The sequence below is a fragment of the Notamacropus eugenii genome, chromosome 5, assembly GCF_028372415.1.
Source record: "Notamacropus eugenii isolate mMacEug1 chromosome 5, mMacEug1.pri_v2, whole genome shotgun sequence".
Lineage (NCBI taxonomy): Eukaryota > Metazoa > Chordata > Mammalia > Diprotodontia > Macropodidae > Notamacropus > Notamacropus eugenii.
In genome coordinates, this window is record NC_092876.1 from 327,733,688 (window position 1) to 327,753,005 (window position 19,318).

The following is a 19,318-nucleotide window of genomic DNA, read 5'->3' on the forward strand; positions in this document are numbered from 1 at the left end:
TTCTGACACAGATCATCATGTGACCCTAGTTAAGTCCTTTAATCTCTTAGTATCCCAGACAACTCGACTATAAGTTGCATTGCATCCATTAAATTACATTGGTCGAAGTTTCCTCATTGTGAGCTCTCTATAGAAAACTCACAGGCTAGTTAAAAAAAATCAGCACTAATAACTTGCATTTGATAGCAACAGTGAGAAGGGGACCATTCCCTTAGGATGAGCTTTTGTGAATGGGGATCTTTCACTTCACACAGTGTGGTAGCCTGTTATACATGGTCATGCCTTAGAAAAAGAGTAGATGAGCAAGTGTATGAGTGGAGGCTCCTGCAGAAAAGCTGTATCTTTGGAAAGGGAAAAAAAGAAAAGAAAGAAAATTATTGTCAAAGCCTCAGAAAGTGGAGTAGGAGAATGGGAACTGACTCAAATTGTTTTTTTTAATCCAGTGAACTATTTGTTTATTTGGCTTCTCTCTCATTCAGATTGGATTTAATTAGATTTTAATCAAAGACTGTCTCATGAAAACCTCAAAATCCAGATAACGGTTGAAAATGGCAAAGAGCCAAGGCATAGGAATCAAAATGAGACTATAATTTAACTCTAACCTCTGGTAACAGCTGGGAATGAGGTGGAATTGGAATGGGCATGGGAAGGGGATATTCCATGGGCAAAGATGACCAACCAGGTGGCTTGCTATTCCTTAGGAAAAGAAGGAAATTGTCTGTTCTGGGTAGGAATCTGTAGTAAGCAGAAGGTGTTTGCTGGGAGCTCCTTACATTGGGCAGAGAAAAAGTAACATTTTCTCCCAACTTCCTCAAGTAATAATCTGTCCCACCTTGAGAGACCTAAGGACCATGGCACATGGGTAGAATGCCCAGTAGAGTATTGATTGAGGTAGTTTCCATAGCTGCTACATTTCTGTTTACTTCAATAATAAGATCAAGCAAAGTAGGTATTTAGTACCTTGTAAAGAGGGGTTATTTTAAAGGTCCTAGTAGCTGTAGCATTATAAAGCCCAAAATGTCTTTTTTTTCTTTTAAATCTCTTTTACTCTACAGATTTGATGACTAATCTCTTTATTATTGTTCAGTTGTTTCAGTCACGTCTGATACTTTGTGATCCCATTTGGCATTTTCTTGGTCAATATACAGATGAGGCAAACAGGAATAAATGATTTGCCCAGGATCACATAGCTAGTACATGTCTGAGGCCAGATTTAAATTCAGAAAGATGAGTCTTCCTGACTCAAGACCAGGCTTTCTATTCACTGTACCATCTACCTGTCTTTGTTAATGTCTTACTAAATATCTTTTGAGCACCTACTGTATATCCCTTGTGTATTCCCAAATGTATGAGAGAAGGTCCCTGTCCTCTTGGAGTTTTTAATCTATCTGGGAGATGAAAAGTTTTTTGTATCACTTGTACTAGTTTAGATTACCAAAAATAATAAATTCAACATAGGAATTGAAATCATAAACATAGATCTAGGCTTTCCAATCTATTGTCCGTCCAGGCTTTCACTTAAGGAAGTTGGAATTACTTTGCCCCAGGAACTAGTTTAAACATAGGTATTTAGATTTCAACAAAGTATTGAACCTTTTGCCAAATACTTTTAATGAAGGAGCCCAGAATTTGCTGGGCACACCACCCTAGAACAGTCCATCCCAACCTTGTTGGTACCTTATCCGTCAGGGAGACAGGTGTAGAATCCTCTCGGGTTAATATAGGTTTTGTGAGGAATTGATGCAGCAGGAAGCCATCATTAAAAAATCAAAAAGGCACTGGAATCAGAAGACCTGGGTTTGAATCCTGGTGCTATGACTCAACCAACTTCCTGGGAGGAGTTCCTTGCCTTTAGTTTCCGTATTTATAACATGAAGATAATAACACTCTCCCTAGTACCTTACAAGGTTATTGGGAGCTACTATTATGAACTAAGTACCTCCTTCAGTCCATGAGTCATGGTTAGCTTTAGGAGACAATGCTGCATACTTTCCATGGAAGGGGAATCCACAAGGACTTAGGGGCTCATACAGTCCTCTAAGTCCCTGGGATCATCTGTCACTGTCACCCCAGAAATAGGTCCAGAATCCCAGCAACAGCAGTCACCATCCTTATCACCTCTCTCCTAGACTATTGCAATAGCCCCCTAAAGGGTCACTATGCTTTCAGTCTTTTTTCTCCCCCCACTCCAATCTATCACACAACTGACAAATTTTTGTTCCTTTAGCACAGATCTGTCTGTCTCCTGCTCAAAAATTGTATTGCCTCTCTATTGTGTCTAGGTTAAAATACAAAATCCTTCACTTGGCATTTAAAGCTCTTTGAAGTGGCTGCATCCCATAAACTAGCCATCTTGTTGCTTCCCTACACTAGACATTCTATCCCCCACCTCTTTATCTTTACACAGGTTGTCCACTATGCCTGGAACACTCTCCTTCCTCATCTCCATTTCTTGACATTCCTAGCTTCCTCCAAGGTTGAGTTCAGGTACCAGTTCTTCCCCAATGCTTTTGCTGATCCTTTCCTCCCTGCAGCTGTTCCTCCAAATTATTTTGTATTTAATATATCTGTGTACATAGAATTACAAGATCATAGATCTAGAGCTGGGGTGGATGTTAAAGGTTATCTAGACCAACCCCCTCACTTTACAGATGGGGAAACTGAGATTCAGAGAAATTGTCCTTACCCAAGGTCACACAGGTAGTAAGGAGGGGAGGAAGGATTTGAACCCAGCTCTTTGGACTCCAAAAAAGTGATCTCTACCTTCCTAGTGGAATGTAAGCTCCTTGAAGGCAGGGCTCATTTTTTGTTTGTCTCCTCACTGCCTGGAATAGCATCGTTAACCTAGAGAGGGATTACTTAAATGTTTATTGAATTGAAGGAATCAAATTGAACCTTAAATGATGGGTGTAATTGAGCCCAGACTTTGAAGAAGAGTTGTTCTATACTAGGGTGACCATGAGGTATGGGCTGAGTATGCGGCACACACATGCGCATCTATACAGCTCTGGGACCAAATGCACTGCCTGTTCCCAGTGTTTTGATGGAACATCTGGGGGGATCAATGTTTAATGGAATTTGTGTCCTAGAGCACGTGGGTTCAACCGCAATGGTGGGATAGCGATGAGATAATATTTCCACTGTGGTGAAATTTAATTGTAAACAAATCTACCAGGAAATCAAAACAAACAGATCCTCTTTTATCTGGTATAAACATTCCTAAATTAATAGGTGTAATTTTGTTGGCAAAGCAAACTGAAGTTTTCTTGTTACAGGTAAGTAGATTATAATAACAGATTCTGAGTTCCCCTAACGTGATGATCCATTGTATACAGACTATTGTTTTCTTGATAGAACATCAGAACAAATGGCTTCTTTTTACAGTAGAACTTTCAGGCCCTTCAAAGTACTATTTGGCAAAGACCCAGGTGCTATAGCTGTCTGTTAAACCTGCCTCTGCAAGTAGACAAAACAACCAGGTTTTTTTCCCTAAAGTTTTCACTTAACTAAGTATTTGGTACTACTTAGACACAGCATTCAGCATCAAGTACAGCAAAAAAGAAAAAAACCAGAATGTACATTTTATTATTTTTGTAACATAATATTCTACAATAAATGCGATTAAATTATTATGAATCAACATGTCAGTTTTCAAAAGGTACCAGGGCAACTCAATAAAAGGCACTAAATAAATATTTTAATTGATGAAATGGTTTATTCAACATATGTATTCCTAAGGGTTTCCTAGGAGGAAAGGTTTTATTTATATGCAAAGTATTATATTTTTTGATTCCATTCAAATCATATTCATTGTGTATCTAATAATAAAAAATAGCCCCTATTTATGCAGAGAACTGATCAAATAGACCTTCTTGCTCTTTCTTCACAAACAATAGTCCATCTCCAGTCAACATGCCTTTCCATAGACTATCCCCAATACTTAAAATGCATTCCCTCTTCACATCTAGATCTTAGAATCTCTCTTGATTTCTTTGAAGTTTCATTAAGGAGTTGCTTCTGCATGAGGCCTTTGGGACAGACCTTGGTTTGAAAAGGCCAATAATGTTGGTAACAACAACAATAATTACTAAAATTAAAGTTTTCAAAGCACTTTTCAAATGTTATCCTATTTTATCCTCGCAACAACCCTTGGAGTTGATGCAATTGTGATTCTCATTTTTATAGATGAAGAAACTGAATCAGATAAAGGATAAGTGTCTTGCTCAGATCATACAGCTAGTAAGTGTCTGGGGCAGGAGGATCAGAGAAGAAGCACCTTGAAGGATGAGTATGGTTTGGATAGGCAAGATGAATGAGGCAGGAGATAATTTTTTTGGAGGGCGGAGGAAGAACAGTGCAGAGTTTTATAAGCAAAGAGCCAGTTACAGAAAGGAGGTGGTTACATAGAGAAACAGTGAGGAAACCAGCTTAACTAGGTTCGTGGCTCTTTCTGCCGTTAGACATGAATTGCCAGACAAGCATCTCAACACCTTTCTCTTTCCTTTAGTATTATTTCCCAGAACTAGCCATTTCAAAATGAAATCCATTATATTCTATATCTTGTCTTGGAGGGTCTTTTAACCACATTCTTTCTGAAGTTTGATTCAGCATCAGAATGAATTCATTTACGCCTGTAAGGTGGCCACTGTCTCCCTCATCACCATAAGTGGAGGTCGGATGCTAAGCTCTCAAAGGCTGTTGCACCAGAGCCTGAGATCGGCTAGGTTCTCCCAATATGGAAACATTTTGAGTACATATCTGGCAACAGATTATAGGTCTGTCATTTGAGTTCTAGCCTAGTTAAGCTGGAGAGAGCTCATCATCCAGTTGGCAGAAAGATGATGAATTACTTGGCCTCATTTTTAAGAGTTTTTAAACTAGTAGATTGAGGGAATGCTGCAGATGCAATTTTCCTAGATTTTATTCTAGCATTTGATAAAAGGTCTTAGACTATTCTTGTGGAAAACTTGGGCTAGATGAGACTTGGGCTAGAAAATAACATTTCAAAGCATTCAGAAGTGACCGGAAGTCAAAAATACTGGTTCAATGTCAGTTTGGCAGTTCATCCATGAAGGATCCCAAGTATCTATTTGTATTTAGATTTGTGTTGTTTAACATTTTGATCAATGATTTTGATATGAACATGGATGATTTGCTTATCAAATGTGTAGATGACACAGAGCTATTAAGGGTAGTATAGACAATGGGTTAGAGTCAAGACTCAAAAAGATCTTGACAAGCTAGAGCATTGGGCTGAAATAAAATGAAATTCAAAAGGGATAATTATAAAATCTTACACCTAGATTCAAAAAGTCAACTTAACAGGTGAAAAGGTAGGAAAAACTAGGTCTAGACAGCAGCTTGTCTGCCAAGGTTCAAGGGTTGAAGTGAATTGTAAATGTGATATAAATCAGCAGTGATGTGGTGACTAAAAATGCTAATGAATTGCATTAAGAGAGACAGAGATTCCAGGAATAAGGATGTTACAGTCCCTATATACTCTGTCCCAGTAAGAGCAAATTTGAAGTATTGTGTTCAGTTCTGGTTGTTATAATAGAGGAGGGACCTTAATAATAGTGATTGTCCAGAAGAAGACAACCTGGATGAATTGACTTGAGTTTATATCATATGCTGATTTATTGAAGGACCTAGGGATGTGTAGCCAGGGGAGAAGAAGACTTGGATGAGGGTGGGGGAGGAGACTTGGGCAAGTCTCTTATTCTCTCTGGGCCTCAGTTTCCTCATTTTACAAGTGAGAGGGCTGGCATAGATGATCTCTGAGGTCCCTTGCAGTTTTAAGTCTATGAAAATATGAGCCTAAGTATATGAAAGGCTGTCTTGTGCAAAAGGAGACTAGACTAGATTTGTTCAGCCCCAGAGGGCAGTGAAGGGGGATAGACTTATGCTTGTTGTCAGGAGAATTAATCTCTAATTAATCATTAGAGATAATGGGCTGCCTTGGGAAGTGCTAGGTTCTTCTCATTGGAGGTCTTCAAGCAAGGACTGAATGGCCACTTCGGTAAGGTCTACCTGGAATTCCTTTTAGGTATGACTTGGATTGACTAGCAGCTGCGGTTCCTTCCAACCCTACCTAGGATTCTGTGATTAAGGTAGAGAGGTGTTATGTTCTCAGCTAGAAGAGTGGGTGCCCATGTTGGTGAAATCTTGGATACTTAAAGTATTCAAGTCATGATAGCTGATAAATATATGTGTATATATGCATGTATGTATATATACACATGCATATATAGTATATATTTATATATGTACGTATGTGTGTATATATTATATATATATTTGTACATATAAACTTTAGAGTTAACTCAGTTTATCCTCACAGCCTTATAAGATATGAGGTGTGGGTATAATTATTCAGAGAATGAAACTGAGGTTTAGAGAGATTTGGTGACTTGGTTAAGATGATTCAAGCTTAGGTTTTCTGACTCAAAGTCCTGTTGTCTTTAGACTGCATCAGTTATTCAAGCAGTCCACAAGTATTTATTAAATAGTTATTAAATGGACTAGTAAATCCCGTGGGAGTTATAGAAGAAATAGAAGAGCGCTGAACCAAGTGTCAATGGAACTGAGTTTGAACCCCAGATCCCACACGTGCTAGTTGTATATCTGTGGACAATTCTCTTTATGTCTCTGAGTCTCAGTTTCCTCACCTATAAAACAGAAACAATAATAATAGCTACTATCTATATAGAATTTTAAGATTTGTGAAGCAGTTTATAAATATTATTTACAACCCCGAGAGTTAGATCCTAACATTTTTCTCATTTTACAGGTGAGGAAACTGAGGCAGGTAGAAGTTTAGTGACTTGTCCAAGTTCATATAGATGCTAGGGTCTGAGACCAGATTTGTACTTAGGTCTTTCTGACTCCAGGTCAGTGTGCTATTCACTGTACCACTTAGCCATCTGTTTCATCAGGCTGTTGTGAGGAAAGCATTTGGTAAATCTTAAATCACCATAGAAATGTGAACTCTTATAATGTAATCATCATTATTATTGTGGTTCCTGATCTTAAAGAACTGAAGTCTAACTTGGGGATATCAGAACAATGCAAAGCCATGAATGGTGGATTGTGTGACCTAGGACAGGGCTGTGGGAAAGAAGTCAAAGAAGAGAAGGATAAATTCAATTCAATTCAACGAGCATGTGTTGAAGGTCTGGTATTTGCTAAGCATTGTGCTAGGGATACCAAGATCAAAAAAATGAAATATTCATAAAAATGAAATATTTAATAAAATACTCCCAAAGCATGGACATTCTACAGGGCGATATATGCTCTTTGGGGCAGGGCTGGGGAGGGGAGAGGGTTGTCTTGGACCTGTGGTTTCATCTAAATAAGAAACTTTTGCACACAAATATATACAAAGCAAATAAATATAAAGTGACTTTGGAGGAACTTGGGGGTGTGAATGCTAGCCCCCGAGGGAGATCAGGGAAGACCTCCTGTAGGAAGGAGTATCTGTGAAAGAGTTAGAGAGCCTGGCATATGGAGATGAGGAACCATACAGGGAGGCAACCTGTGCAACAAGGAGGGAAATGGAGAGTGATGGAAGTAGCAAGTGGGTTAGTTTGATTGGAAATTAGTGTGAGAGGGGGCGAATAATGTGTGGTCAGTCTGGAAAGACAGTTTGGAGCCACATCTTGAAGTCTCTTTATGTGTGTGTGTGTGTGTGTGTGTGTGTGTGTGTGTGTGTGTGTGTGTATGAGAGAGAGAGAGAGAGAGAGAGAGAGAGAGAGAGAGAGAGAGAGAGAGAGAGAGAGAGAGAGAGAGAGAGAATTAATTTTCTTACTTTAAAGCACTAGGGAGCCATAGGGAAATCAGATCTATTTTCCTCTTTAATGAGCATAGGGAATGCTGTGGGAAAGAGGGCAATGGATGGCTGAACAACAGTTTTAGGGCTCTGTTTATCACTTGAGTATTTGCCATAGCTTCTAAAAGGGAAAAAGAAAACCCCAAAGTAGAAAAAAGATCTTGTCATCTGTCCTGGGGCCAGGCTGTGGGAAACAGAAGTCACCCATCAGCAGCTGGAAAGAAGGAAATGATGCTAATGGCCCCCTTCCCTACCATATGGGGGGCTCCATGTTTTTACAATGGCTCTGGAGATGTTTCCCTCTAAAAGGTGATAAAGGATTTGTCTATAATTTTGCCGAGGGGATTAATGGAAGCCTGAAATAAATACAAACATTTGGCCAACATGTTCCCAAAATTCCTTTGCCTTATTAGCATCCTCCTCCCCCTCCACACACAATCCTGTGCCCCTTATTAGATCATCTGACAGTGAAAGGCTTTAAGGGGTGGGGCTACTTATTCTGCAACAACATATGCCTAGCTGACTGCCCAGATGGAAATTTCCCCTGTGGCCTGAGAAGTAGCCAGGCGTCCCTTCTCCTCATTTCCCCCATCCCCCCTCATATTCCTTCTTTCAAGAACAATTATCTGAAATTCTGCACATGTGCTGGAGCCCACCAAGGGAATGAGGTTTTCCTGTCCCTTCTCTTCCTTAACCACAGATACTGGTTTTCTGAATTTGGTTACCTCCCTCTGCCACCAAATCGAAGATTCAAAAGCTAAAATCAAAAAGCAAAGTATGTATCTATATATGTACACCTACACACATTAAGTACATATGTGTGTATGTGCATGCATGTGTGCATTTATATGTGTATGTATTATTTGCCTAACAGTCTCTGGAGGAAAGAACCCTGACAGTCAAGAGACCTGAGATGTGTAGTCCTCAGTCTGCCACTGCTTAATTCCTACTTATCCTTTAAGGTCCAATTCAAATACCACCTCTGTTTGGAAGTCTTTCTTTTTCACACTTACCAGAGAATTTTTTTTTTTTTTGTACTTTTTTGATGACTTACCAGGTATTATTATAGTGTCCTATTCCTGTAAACTACTTGAGGGAAGGGACTGGGTTTTATTTATCCCCTCACTTCCCACCCTCTCCACAACACTTCTTTATTTTGCTCCCAAGAGTGTCCTGGCCTCAGACAGATTCTCTACGTGTGTTATGGCTGTTCAGTTCAGTTTTAATTCCACAGTGTGATTGGCTTATTAAAATCAAAGCTAGGAGCTGTAAACAAAGACAAATATGAGGAAAGTTGAAGGTCATTAAACCAGGTGGTTATCAAAGCATTAGGCCTCAAATTAGCCTCAGCAGTATAGTTTCAGGAAGAGATTGTCAAAACTTAAGTCCTCTCTGGACATTGAGTTTTGACAATTTTTTGGAATGTTTGAAGGAAATATCTGAGACTGTCTAAAGAATCCTTACCGATGTGAATAGAAGAAAATTCTGGAGTGTTTTTTTCTAATGTTCTTTCTAATTAAGAATATTATTATAATAATAATTAGCACTTTTGTAACACTTTATGGTTTTCAAAGTACTTTACATGTGTTATCTCATTAATTCCTCACAATAACTTTGTGAGGTAGACATTTGTTATCTTCATTTCATAGATGAGGATACTAAGGCAAGTTAAGTGACTTGTCCAGGATCACACAGCTAGTTTGTGCCACCTCGTGGTCTAGGCATTATTTTTATATCAATACATGGTCTTGGTTATGTTTTGAGTTCCTAATTGTCTCCCTGCCACCCTTCCAACCCTGCATTAGAAAAAAATCAACATTTGATATAGAAATATGTATGGATCTATACAATACATAGTTCCATATATCAGTTCTTTCTCTGGAGGTAGATAGCATTGTCGTTCATAAGTCCTTGGTAATTGATTTGAATGATCATATTACTCAGAATAACTTAGTCATTTACAGTTACTCTTCAAACAATATTGCTGTTACTGTTATAAACATTCTCTTGGTTCTGCTTGTTTCACTGCGCATTATTTCATTTAAATCTTTTCATATTTTTCTAAAACCAATCTGCTCATTTTTTTTATTTTAAACAAATACAAAATGAGAAAAGGGAAAAAAATTGCCTTATACACAGCAGATGAGAAGAGAGGGTTCATTATAAAACAATAAATTTCATTTCGAGAAAACCTATATAATAAATACTACATCATTTTCAAAGCTGTCCAGCTTTCCTTTGCTTCCTTGTTGGTTTTCTTTTGTTCTCTGTTGTGAACTTTTTACTTTTTTACCTCCCCTTCTCCAAGAAGGCTTCAATAAAGTGTGGAGATGAGTGAACATATGAGTGTAATATACATATACACACATATATATATTCATTCAGAAACATATATGTAAGACTATACTATGCTTATTTCTTCCTATCATCTGTTTCTCTGAAGGTACATAGCATCTTCTTTCATAAGTCCAAGTCTTTCTGTGTTTTTCTAAATCAACCCGCTCATCATTTCCTACATGACAGCAATATTCTAATTCAATCACATCCTGAGAGATTGTGCATTCCTTCTGTTTTTGGCTACATAGGTTTTAGTTATACAAGAAAATTTTAATCTAAAATAACTGAAATTATCATTTTTACACTTCAATAATGCTTTCACCTTATAATATAGTTCAAGGTCTGATACTACTGAATCTACTTCTTTACATCTTTTTTTCCTGCTTTCTTCAAATGTCCTGACTTTTTTTCCTTCCAAGTGAACTTTATTATTTTTTCTAATCCAGTAAAATAATACTTTAGTAATTTAATTGAGATTGAATTGAATAGATTAGTTAGATAAAATTGTCATTTTTATAATTATATCGGCTTTACCTACCCATGAACAATAAATATTACTTCAATTATGTACATCTGTGTTTACTTGTATAAAAAGTGTTACATGTTTATGTTCAAATAGTTGCTTCTCTGTTTTGGCAGGTATACATTGAGGTATTTTATACTGTGTAGGTATTTTAAAAGGTCTAAAATAATATTGAATAATATTGCTGAAACATAGTGTAATTTCTCTGTTTTTCACTTTTGATTAAATCTATTTTAACTTTAACTTTGTCTGGGATCATGATTACTATCCTTGAATTTTTTACATACTAAATTCTACTCCTGTCCTTTATTTTATGTTTGTGTGTGTCTCTCATTTTTATAATATTTCCAGAAAGCAACACATTGTTGAAGTCAAATTTTTAATCTGTTTCCATTTTATTGGTAAATTTGTTCCATTCACATTCTAAGCTACAATTACTTGTTGTGTATTTTCCTCCTTCCTATTTTTCCTTACTATCGTTCTCACCCTATTTACCCTATCCCTCCTCACTCCTCTGCTTTATTTCTGCTCACTACCTTGTCTCCTGTTAATTAACCTATTCACACCTCCAAGAGTCCCTCCTTTATCCTCTCCCCCCATCCTATCCCCTTGTTCTCTTATTTCTTTCTGAATTTAGAAGACTTTTATGCCCTTCCAGATACATATATTTCACTTTTTAACTAGTTCCCAATGAAAGTATGGTTCCAGCACTACCCCCCTTCTCCCTCCTAGCTTCTTCTGTATTAATTTTTCCTTTTATGCCTCATTCGTATGAGATAATTACTCATTTTTATCTTTTTATATTTTTTAGAATCATCTAATCATACTCAATTCAGCCCACATCTATCTTTCAAACTATTCAAATAATGATGACAATCACAAGAACACTGCTAATATTTTCCCACATACAAAGTAAACAATTTGAGTCCCTTACTGAATCCTATATAATCAGTCTTTAATGTTTACCATATTTCTCCTGTATATCATATGTCAAATTTTCTCTTAAATTCTGGATTTTTTTGTCACAAAACATGAAAGTCTCTGCGTTCATTACATATCCTTTTTTTCCATTCAAGAGTATACTTAACCCTGCTGGATAAGTTACACTTTGTAACCCCAGCTCTTTTGCTCTACAAAATATAGCATTCCAAGATCTATGTTCCTTCAACATAGTAGCTGTTAGGTCTTGTTAATCTTTATTGTAGCTCCATGATATTTAAATTCGTTTATTTTTTCTTATTGCTTCCAATATTTTCTCCTTAACCTAAGAGCTTTGAAAGTTTGCTATGATATTCCTATAAGTTTTCCTCCTGGAATCTTTCAGGTGTTGACTGGTGGATTTTTCTATTTCTACTTTGCCTTCTTGTTTTAGAACTTCAGGGCAATTTTCCTTCAAAATTTCTTGTAATATTGTATCAAGATTTTTTTTAATAGTAGTTTTCAGGTAGTCTGACTATCTTTATATTGCTTCTCCTTGATCTGAACTCCAGATTAGATATATCACTTTCTTTTCTAATTTTTCATTCATGATTTCCTGGTATCTTAGAATGGCATTAGCTTCCCCTTGCCCAATTCTAGTTTTCAAGAAATTGTTTTCTTCCTTAAGTTTTTGATTTTCTATTTCCAGTTGGTTGACTTTCTTTTCATAATTTTCCTGGATTGCTTTTATTTTTTTCTAATTATCTCTTGATCTCTCTTATTTGATTTCTAAAGTCCTTTTAAAATCCTTACAAGAATTCTTTTTGTGCTTGGGACCATTTGACATTTCTCATTGAAAAAGGACTGAGTTTTTTTAGGTCTATTATCTTCCTTTTTATATGAACTCAGATCTTCTCTGTCCCCACAGTAACTATCTATGGTTGGGTTCTTTCTCCTTTGTTTACTTATTTAAATTTATTTTTTGTTTTATTTTTTATTTTTTTAGCAGCTATGAGTATAATCCAGTTATAGTCCTGTGGTCCCGAGTCTCAAGTCCTTCTAACTGTTATTTTTTGAGGTCTATCTTGGGCTCCAACCTTGGGCCCTCCACACTCCTCCTAAGCCACAGCTAGGACCCTCAGCCTTGATCCCCGAGGAACCTCCAGTGGCTGCAAACTACAGTTGTCCTTTCTGTTCTGGAACTGAAACCAGGAACTGTGCTCTCTGGCAAGTGCCCACAGCCAACAAGGTCTCTGCCCCTTGCTACTGCACTCACTAGGTGTGTGCTAGCTCCTTCTGCCTGGCATCTCGTCAGCATAGTTGTGCTTGGCATCCCTCAACAATGGAAGGTCTTTCAATCTTTCCGTATTCAGCCATCAGACCCCCACAGTCTGTGAAATCAAAGACTGAGGATGCTTCTCAACCCAGCTACCCCCAGGGCTTATTGTTTGTTGATTCTGCAGAGTTGGCCTGGAGGTGTTTTCACTTCACTCAGGCCAGACCTCAACCCCTGGAAGTCCTAGGGTCTTCTCAAATTGTCTTAGGACAACTGCTTTACTCCATGTTTATTTCTACTGCTAGGAGGCAATGGTCTGTCTCTTTTTGTGGTGGAAATTTGGAGAGCTGAAAGTTTTCTGATCTACTCTGCCATCTTCCCAGAATCCTTTTTCTGCTCATCTTTTCAGCACAGTAGTAGTATTCTATCACAATCATATGCCATAACTTATTCAGTCATTCCCCAAATGATTGACATCCTCTCAATTTCCCACTTTTTGCCGACACAAAAATAGTTGCTATAAATATTTTAGAACATATAGGCTCTTTTCCTTCTTCCCTGATCACCTTGGGAAACAGACCTAATAGTGGTATCTGGGTTAAATTTTATAATTTACACAATTTTAGAACTCTTTGGCCATAATTCTAAATTGCTCTCCAAAATGGTTGGATCAGTTCACAATTCTATCAACAGTATGTAAGTGTCCCAGTTTGCCACATCCCCTCAAGCATTTATCATTTTCCCCTACTATCATTTTAGCCAATCTGATAGGTATGAGAGGTACTTCAGAATTGTTTTAATTTGCATTTCTCTAATCAATAATGATTTAGAGGATTTTTTTGTAAGTACATGGCCTTTTTTAAAAAATTTAATTAATTAATTTGTTTTCAGTTTTCTACAGTCACTTCCATATATCTTAGATTTTACTCCCTTCCTCCCCCTTCTTTCCCCCTCCCTCCCACCTCGCTCCTGAGACAGCATGCAATTTTATATAGGTTCTACACATACATTCTTATTAAGTACATTTTCACCTTAAGCATGTTGCATAGAAGAATTAAAATGAATAGGAGAAACCATAAAACAAAACATAACACCAGATAAAATGGTCTGCTTCATTCTGTGATCAAATTCCATAATTCTTTCTTTGGATTTGGAAGACATTTTGCCTCAAGAATTCATTGAGAATTTTTTAGGTCCTTGCATGGCTGGGAAGGGCTAAGTCTACCAGAAAAATTCCTCACACACTCTGGTTGTTGCTGTGTACAAAGTTCTCCTGGTTCTGCTCCTTTCACTCAGCATCAGTTCATATAAGTTCTTCCAGGCCTCTCAGAAGTCTTTCTGTTCATCATTTCTTATAGCACAATAGTATTTCATTATATTCATATGCCACAATTTGTTCAGCCTTTCCCCAATTGATGGGCATCCCTTTGATTTCCAGTTCTTGGCCACCACAAAGAGAGCTGCTATAAATATTTTTGTACATGTGGGATCCTTTCCCATTTTTATGATCTCTTTGGGATATAGTCCTAGAATTGATATTACTGGGTGAAAGGTTATGCACATTTTTGTAGCCCTTTGAGCATAATTCCAAATTTCTCTCCAGAATGATTGGATCAGCTCCCAGCTCCACAACAATGAATTAGTGTTCCAACTCTCCCACATCTTCTTCAGCATTTATCATCTTCCTGTTTTGTCATGTTAGCCAATTTGATAAGTGTGACGTGGTACTTGAGTTGTTTTGATTTGCATCTCTCTAATCAATAGTGATTTAGAGCATTTTTTCATATGACTATAGAGAGCTTTAATTTCTTCCTCTGAAAATTGAGTACATGGTCTTCTTAACCTGACAATCATACTTCAGTCTTTCTTCTTCAATGTATGATTCTAATACTGATCATTAGTTTAATAAAATTTTGTGTATACTTAAAACTAAAAGTAATTGTCATATATGAAAGAAGATGCTGATGCAAACCTATTTTCTGCTAAACATATACAACTTTTTAAAAGCGTAAATAAAAACCACTCATAAGGAAAAAAGACTTATTAAGCCTTTTTTTTGTTCCAGCTGCATATGAGGTGACGACTGTTTATGTCTGCTGGTTGATTTTGGGGGGTAGGAATTAAAATGCCATCCATGCTTGTTTGTTTATTTTTCCAGCTGCCTTGTATCTTTCCATCTTTGAGAAATCTTGAAGACAACTCTCTCAAAGTTTTCAACTTTGTTCCACCTTCGTCATAAATTTTGTCTGATTATTTTTGTCTTTGTCTTCTGAGTGCCTAGCAGAGTATCTAGTATATAGTAAGGACTTAATAAATGGTGATTGACATATTGATTGATACATTCACTGGTTAAGAAGCTCTCCCTGATTTCATCTTCTTAAGCACCATTTCCACTTCCTCTCATTGTACTTCAGTACTGAGGTTTTAGAATCTAAACTGCCGAAGAAAATAAATCACCAGAGAAGCATTGACCAATTTGCTCCATATTCCTTCAATTTGTCATCCTCTTTCTAGTTTCATCAACAAAGCCTTTTGGAATGATCTGAGTCTCATGTCAACTTTCCCATTCCCATAAAATCATCATAAAAATGGTCTAGTCACATCAAGGGTATCCTTGAACAGGGAGGATTTCCCAGATGATTTTCTGCTGCAAAACACATTTTTGTAGTCACCAATTGACTGAAACACTTGGAGATGACAAAATCTCTCTATTGGTTTAAAAAAAGAAACATTTGACTTGACTTGATTCTCAAATTAAGTATATTCTATAAATATATGAAGATCACGCAAGATTACTTAAAAGATGCAACCACAGAGGTAGTTTGTTTATTATCTACCTATGTGTATATTTTTGTATAAACATACATATACACACACAAAGTGATACATACATACATACATACATACATATATACATGTATATACATGTATATACATATATATATATATATCAGGTACTATAAATGTTCCCCTGCTCTGTGCCCTATATTTTCAGGAAAGTGAGTAAATCTCTTCCCTTTCCATTGAGAAATGTCTTAGGAAATAAATATAGATAATTAGGATAACCTGTGCAACCGTTCTAGGGGGAAGTATTGTGGGAAGGAGGGATTTGCTGGTAAGAGGCAAGTGGGGAGAAACTGGAAAATTCTACCAAGTCACCACACTTGGGGTAAATGATGACTTGGAGAGGGTAGATATAGGTAGGTATTCACTGATACTGAAGGAGAAAGGATGTTCAGCTGTGATAAATCACCATGAACCAATATGGATGGAGAGAGAGAGAGAGAGACCGAGAGATAGAGACAGAGACAGAGACAGAGACAGAGAGAAAGAGAGAGAGACACTTGTTAAGATACAAGGAGAAATGGTTCCTCTTGTCTAATGGTTCTCAAAGTGTAGTCTGGGAACTCTTGGAGGTCCTTAAGAACCTTTTAGGAGGCTTGGGAGGCCAAGTTTATTTTCATAATAATACTAAAATATTTTAATTTCTAATATGATACACATTGATAAATATAACTTACATAAATACTCTTAGGCAGGGATGGGGGGGGGAGTGTCAAACATTTTTAAGAGTTTAAAGGGTTCTGAGACCGAAAAGTTTGAAAAAATGCTGTTCTAGTCCTTAGAAGGAACTAGAAGAATTCTAACACCACATCGTTACCTCTTACCTAAACCCTCATAGTACAAGAGAAGGCTGTAGAAGAAGCAGCATCTGGATGAGATAGACCTATTGGCACATTAACTGAAATACTCAGCTGAATCTTGTTTGACCTATGGCCCCAGCATGACACATCTGACTTGTTGGCAGCTTTCTCAGTGGCACCCTCAAGGAATGAGTTCTTCTACTCCAAGTAATGGATTCAAAGTGTTCACTTAGATGATGCGATGACTTTATCTGTCTGATGCAAACAGCAAAAAAAAAAAAAAAATTACATTAATTTCAATTCAGGTCATCCTCATTACTTCAGCTTCTTTTCCCTAGCGTGGTTTACCTTTCCCCAGCAAAGGGAAGAAAAGATTTCCTCAGCAAGTTATTAACAAAATGCTACTGGTAAGGAATGTTTTACTTACTCAGGGGGAGTCACAGGACTGGGCACATACTAGGGATTCAATAAATATTATTTGATTTGAACAGTATTGGATTGCACTAAGCAATGGATGTTGCTTATGCCTGCTGAGTGTAATGGACCCGGGAATTGAAGAGTGTGGCTCAGTGTAGGATACCCAACCTGATAAGTTAAGTTAAAACTTCTCAGACACTATGGCGTATGATTCATTTGTTTTTATTCTCCAGACTCACCACATCATCACTTCTTTCATCTTTCTTTGGTTGTATAGGCCTGACTTCACAAGGCTCCCAACCATACAGATTGCCAAACATTTCCCCTAAGAAAAAAAGGTAAAGGAATTTATCCCATTTTTCATAGCTTACTTCCTGTTTTTTTTTTTTTTAACTAGGTCTCACTGATCAATTTTCCTTCACGGCCCAGCTTTTAGACCCAAGCCCATGGTCACATTGCAATTAGACTGTGGTTTGAATAGCTAAAATCTCAATAAAAAGGGATGATTTTCAGAGGGTTTTTTTTTCTTTGTTTTTCATTGTAAATTTTTTTTCTATTAGTCAGCATTTATTTTCTCTCTTTTCCATCTCTCCCCATTTGGAAAAAAAAAGAAACCCTTGTAAAAAATATGCATGGTCAAGCAAAACAATTTCCTATATTGGTCATGTCCAAACACATATGACTCATTGTACATCTTGAGTCTGTCACGTCTCTCTCAGGAGGTGGGTGAAGCGCTTCCTCACTGGGCCTCTGGAATCAGGGTTGCTCATTTCAGTGATCCAAGGGTTGAATGAAGCCTTTCAAAATTTTTGGTTATTGTGTTGTTATCATTATTGTCTAAATTGTTCTGGTTCCACTTATTTCACTTTGAATCAGTTCGCACAAATCTAATTCCATGTCTCTGAGACCAAGGTGTGATGGTTTTCCATTGTTCTGAGTCACTGAGGGGTTTAGTTGCTTTTCAGGGATGGGATGGTTTAAGGTCATGAGGACATCAGCCACATTTATAAGTAAGGAGCCATGAGGAGGTTAAGGTAGAATTCTAACAATAACTCACATGTACATGGTACTTTAAGGCTTACAGAACAGTTTCCTCACAATCCTGTGATGTAGAGAGGTCAAGTTTTGTTACTTCTATTTTACAGATAAGGAAACTGAGGCTTAGAAGTATTAAGTGACTTGCTAAAGATCATTTAGCTAATTAAATATTGCAACCAGGAAACAAACCTGGGTCTTTTGACTCTGAGATGGGAGATCTCACTATATCAAAGGTTCCCAACTTAGGATATAGATAATTCTAAGAAACTTATCGGGGGGGTGTAGAATATGTAGTAAATAACTGCATTACCCTGTTGAAATTATTTAACCTCCTTATCTTTTAGGTGCATATGCCTGGTAATGCCTAAGATATCTTTCTTTTTATGTGGAGTACAGAAAAGTTTGCTAAAAGCCACGAGGACTTACTGAAGGAGGTTGGGAAACTCTTGCAGCATATCATTCTGCCAGGAAGATTATATGATATACTATAGCTATTAACACCTGACAGTTATAGTACATTCAGGTATGTGCAGCACTTAACATACATTTTTCACTTCTCACAACTCTGTCAGATAAGTACTCTCTCTATCACAGTCCCATTTTATAGATAAGGAAACTGATTTTCAGAGAGTTGGTTGATAATTCCATTACATGAATTTCTGGCACTGGAATAGGTGTATGTTCGGGTATTATAGATGAATAAATAGGACCTTTCTTGCTCTGAAAAATTCTGCTAAGCAGATGAATGCCTTTTCTGCTTATTAGAACTTGTTCATGGCTCCTTGAAGGCAAGAACTGGTTTTGCCTTTTTTATTTATTTGTATCTCCAACACTTAGCACAGTGTAGGTGCTTAATAAATGCTTATTGATTGATTGAGTTCAGGTGCCCAGTAACTTCCAGCTCTTTACTGTCTTTCTTCCTCTGCATTTGCTAGCTGAAAGGATCTGTTTGCCATCATTTTTATTAGTGTAAACGTAAAATGTAAAATTCATCTTAGTGTAAACATAAGCAGGTCATTTTATTCCCTCTCCCAAGAAGATTACAATTTTCAGACCTATCTCAGATAGCTGAAGGAAGGACTTGGTCTCTGCTTAATGAGATTTCAGGTCTCCATGAGCAGGTAAGGAAGGTATTTTTACCTCCCCTCTCCCCAAACTGCTTTTCGAACCATTGGGCAGCCCTCTATTGTACCTAAGCAGAAGACCAACTCTGAGTATCCATCTCACTGACAAGCCATGAAAATTTGTATTCTCATTCTTAGGCAGTTACTCAAACTGCATCAGGGTGGAATAGAATAGCTGCCTCCTCCTTTTTAGGAGAATCCATGGTGAGAGAA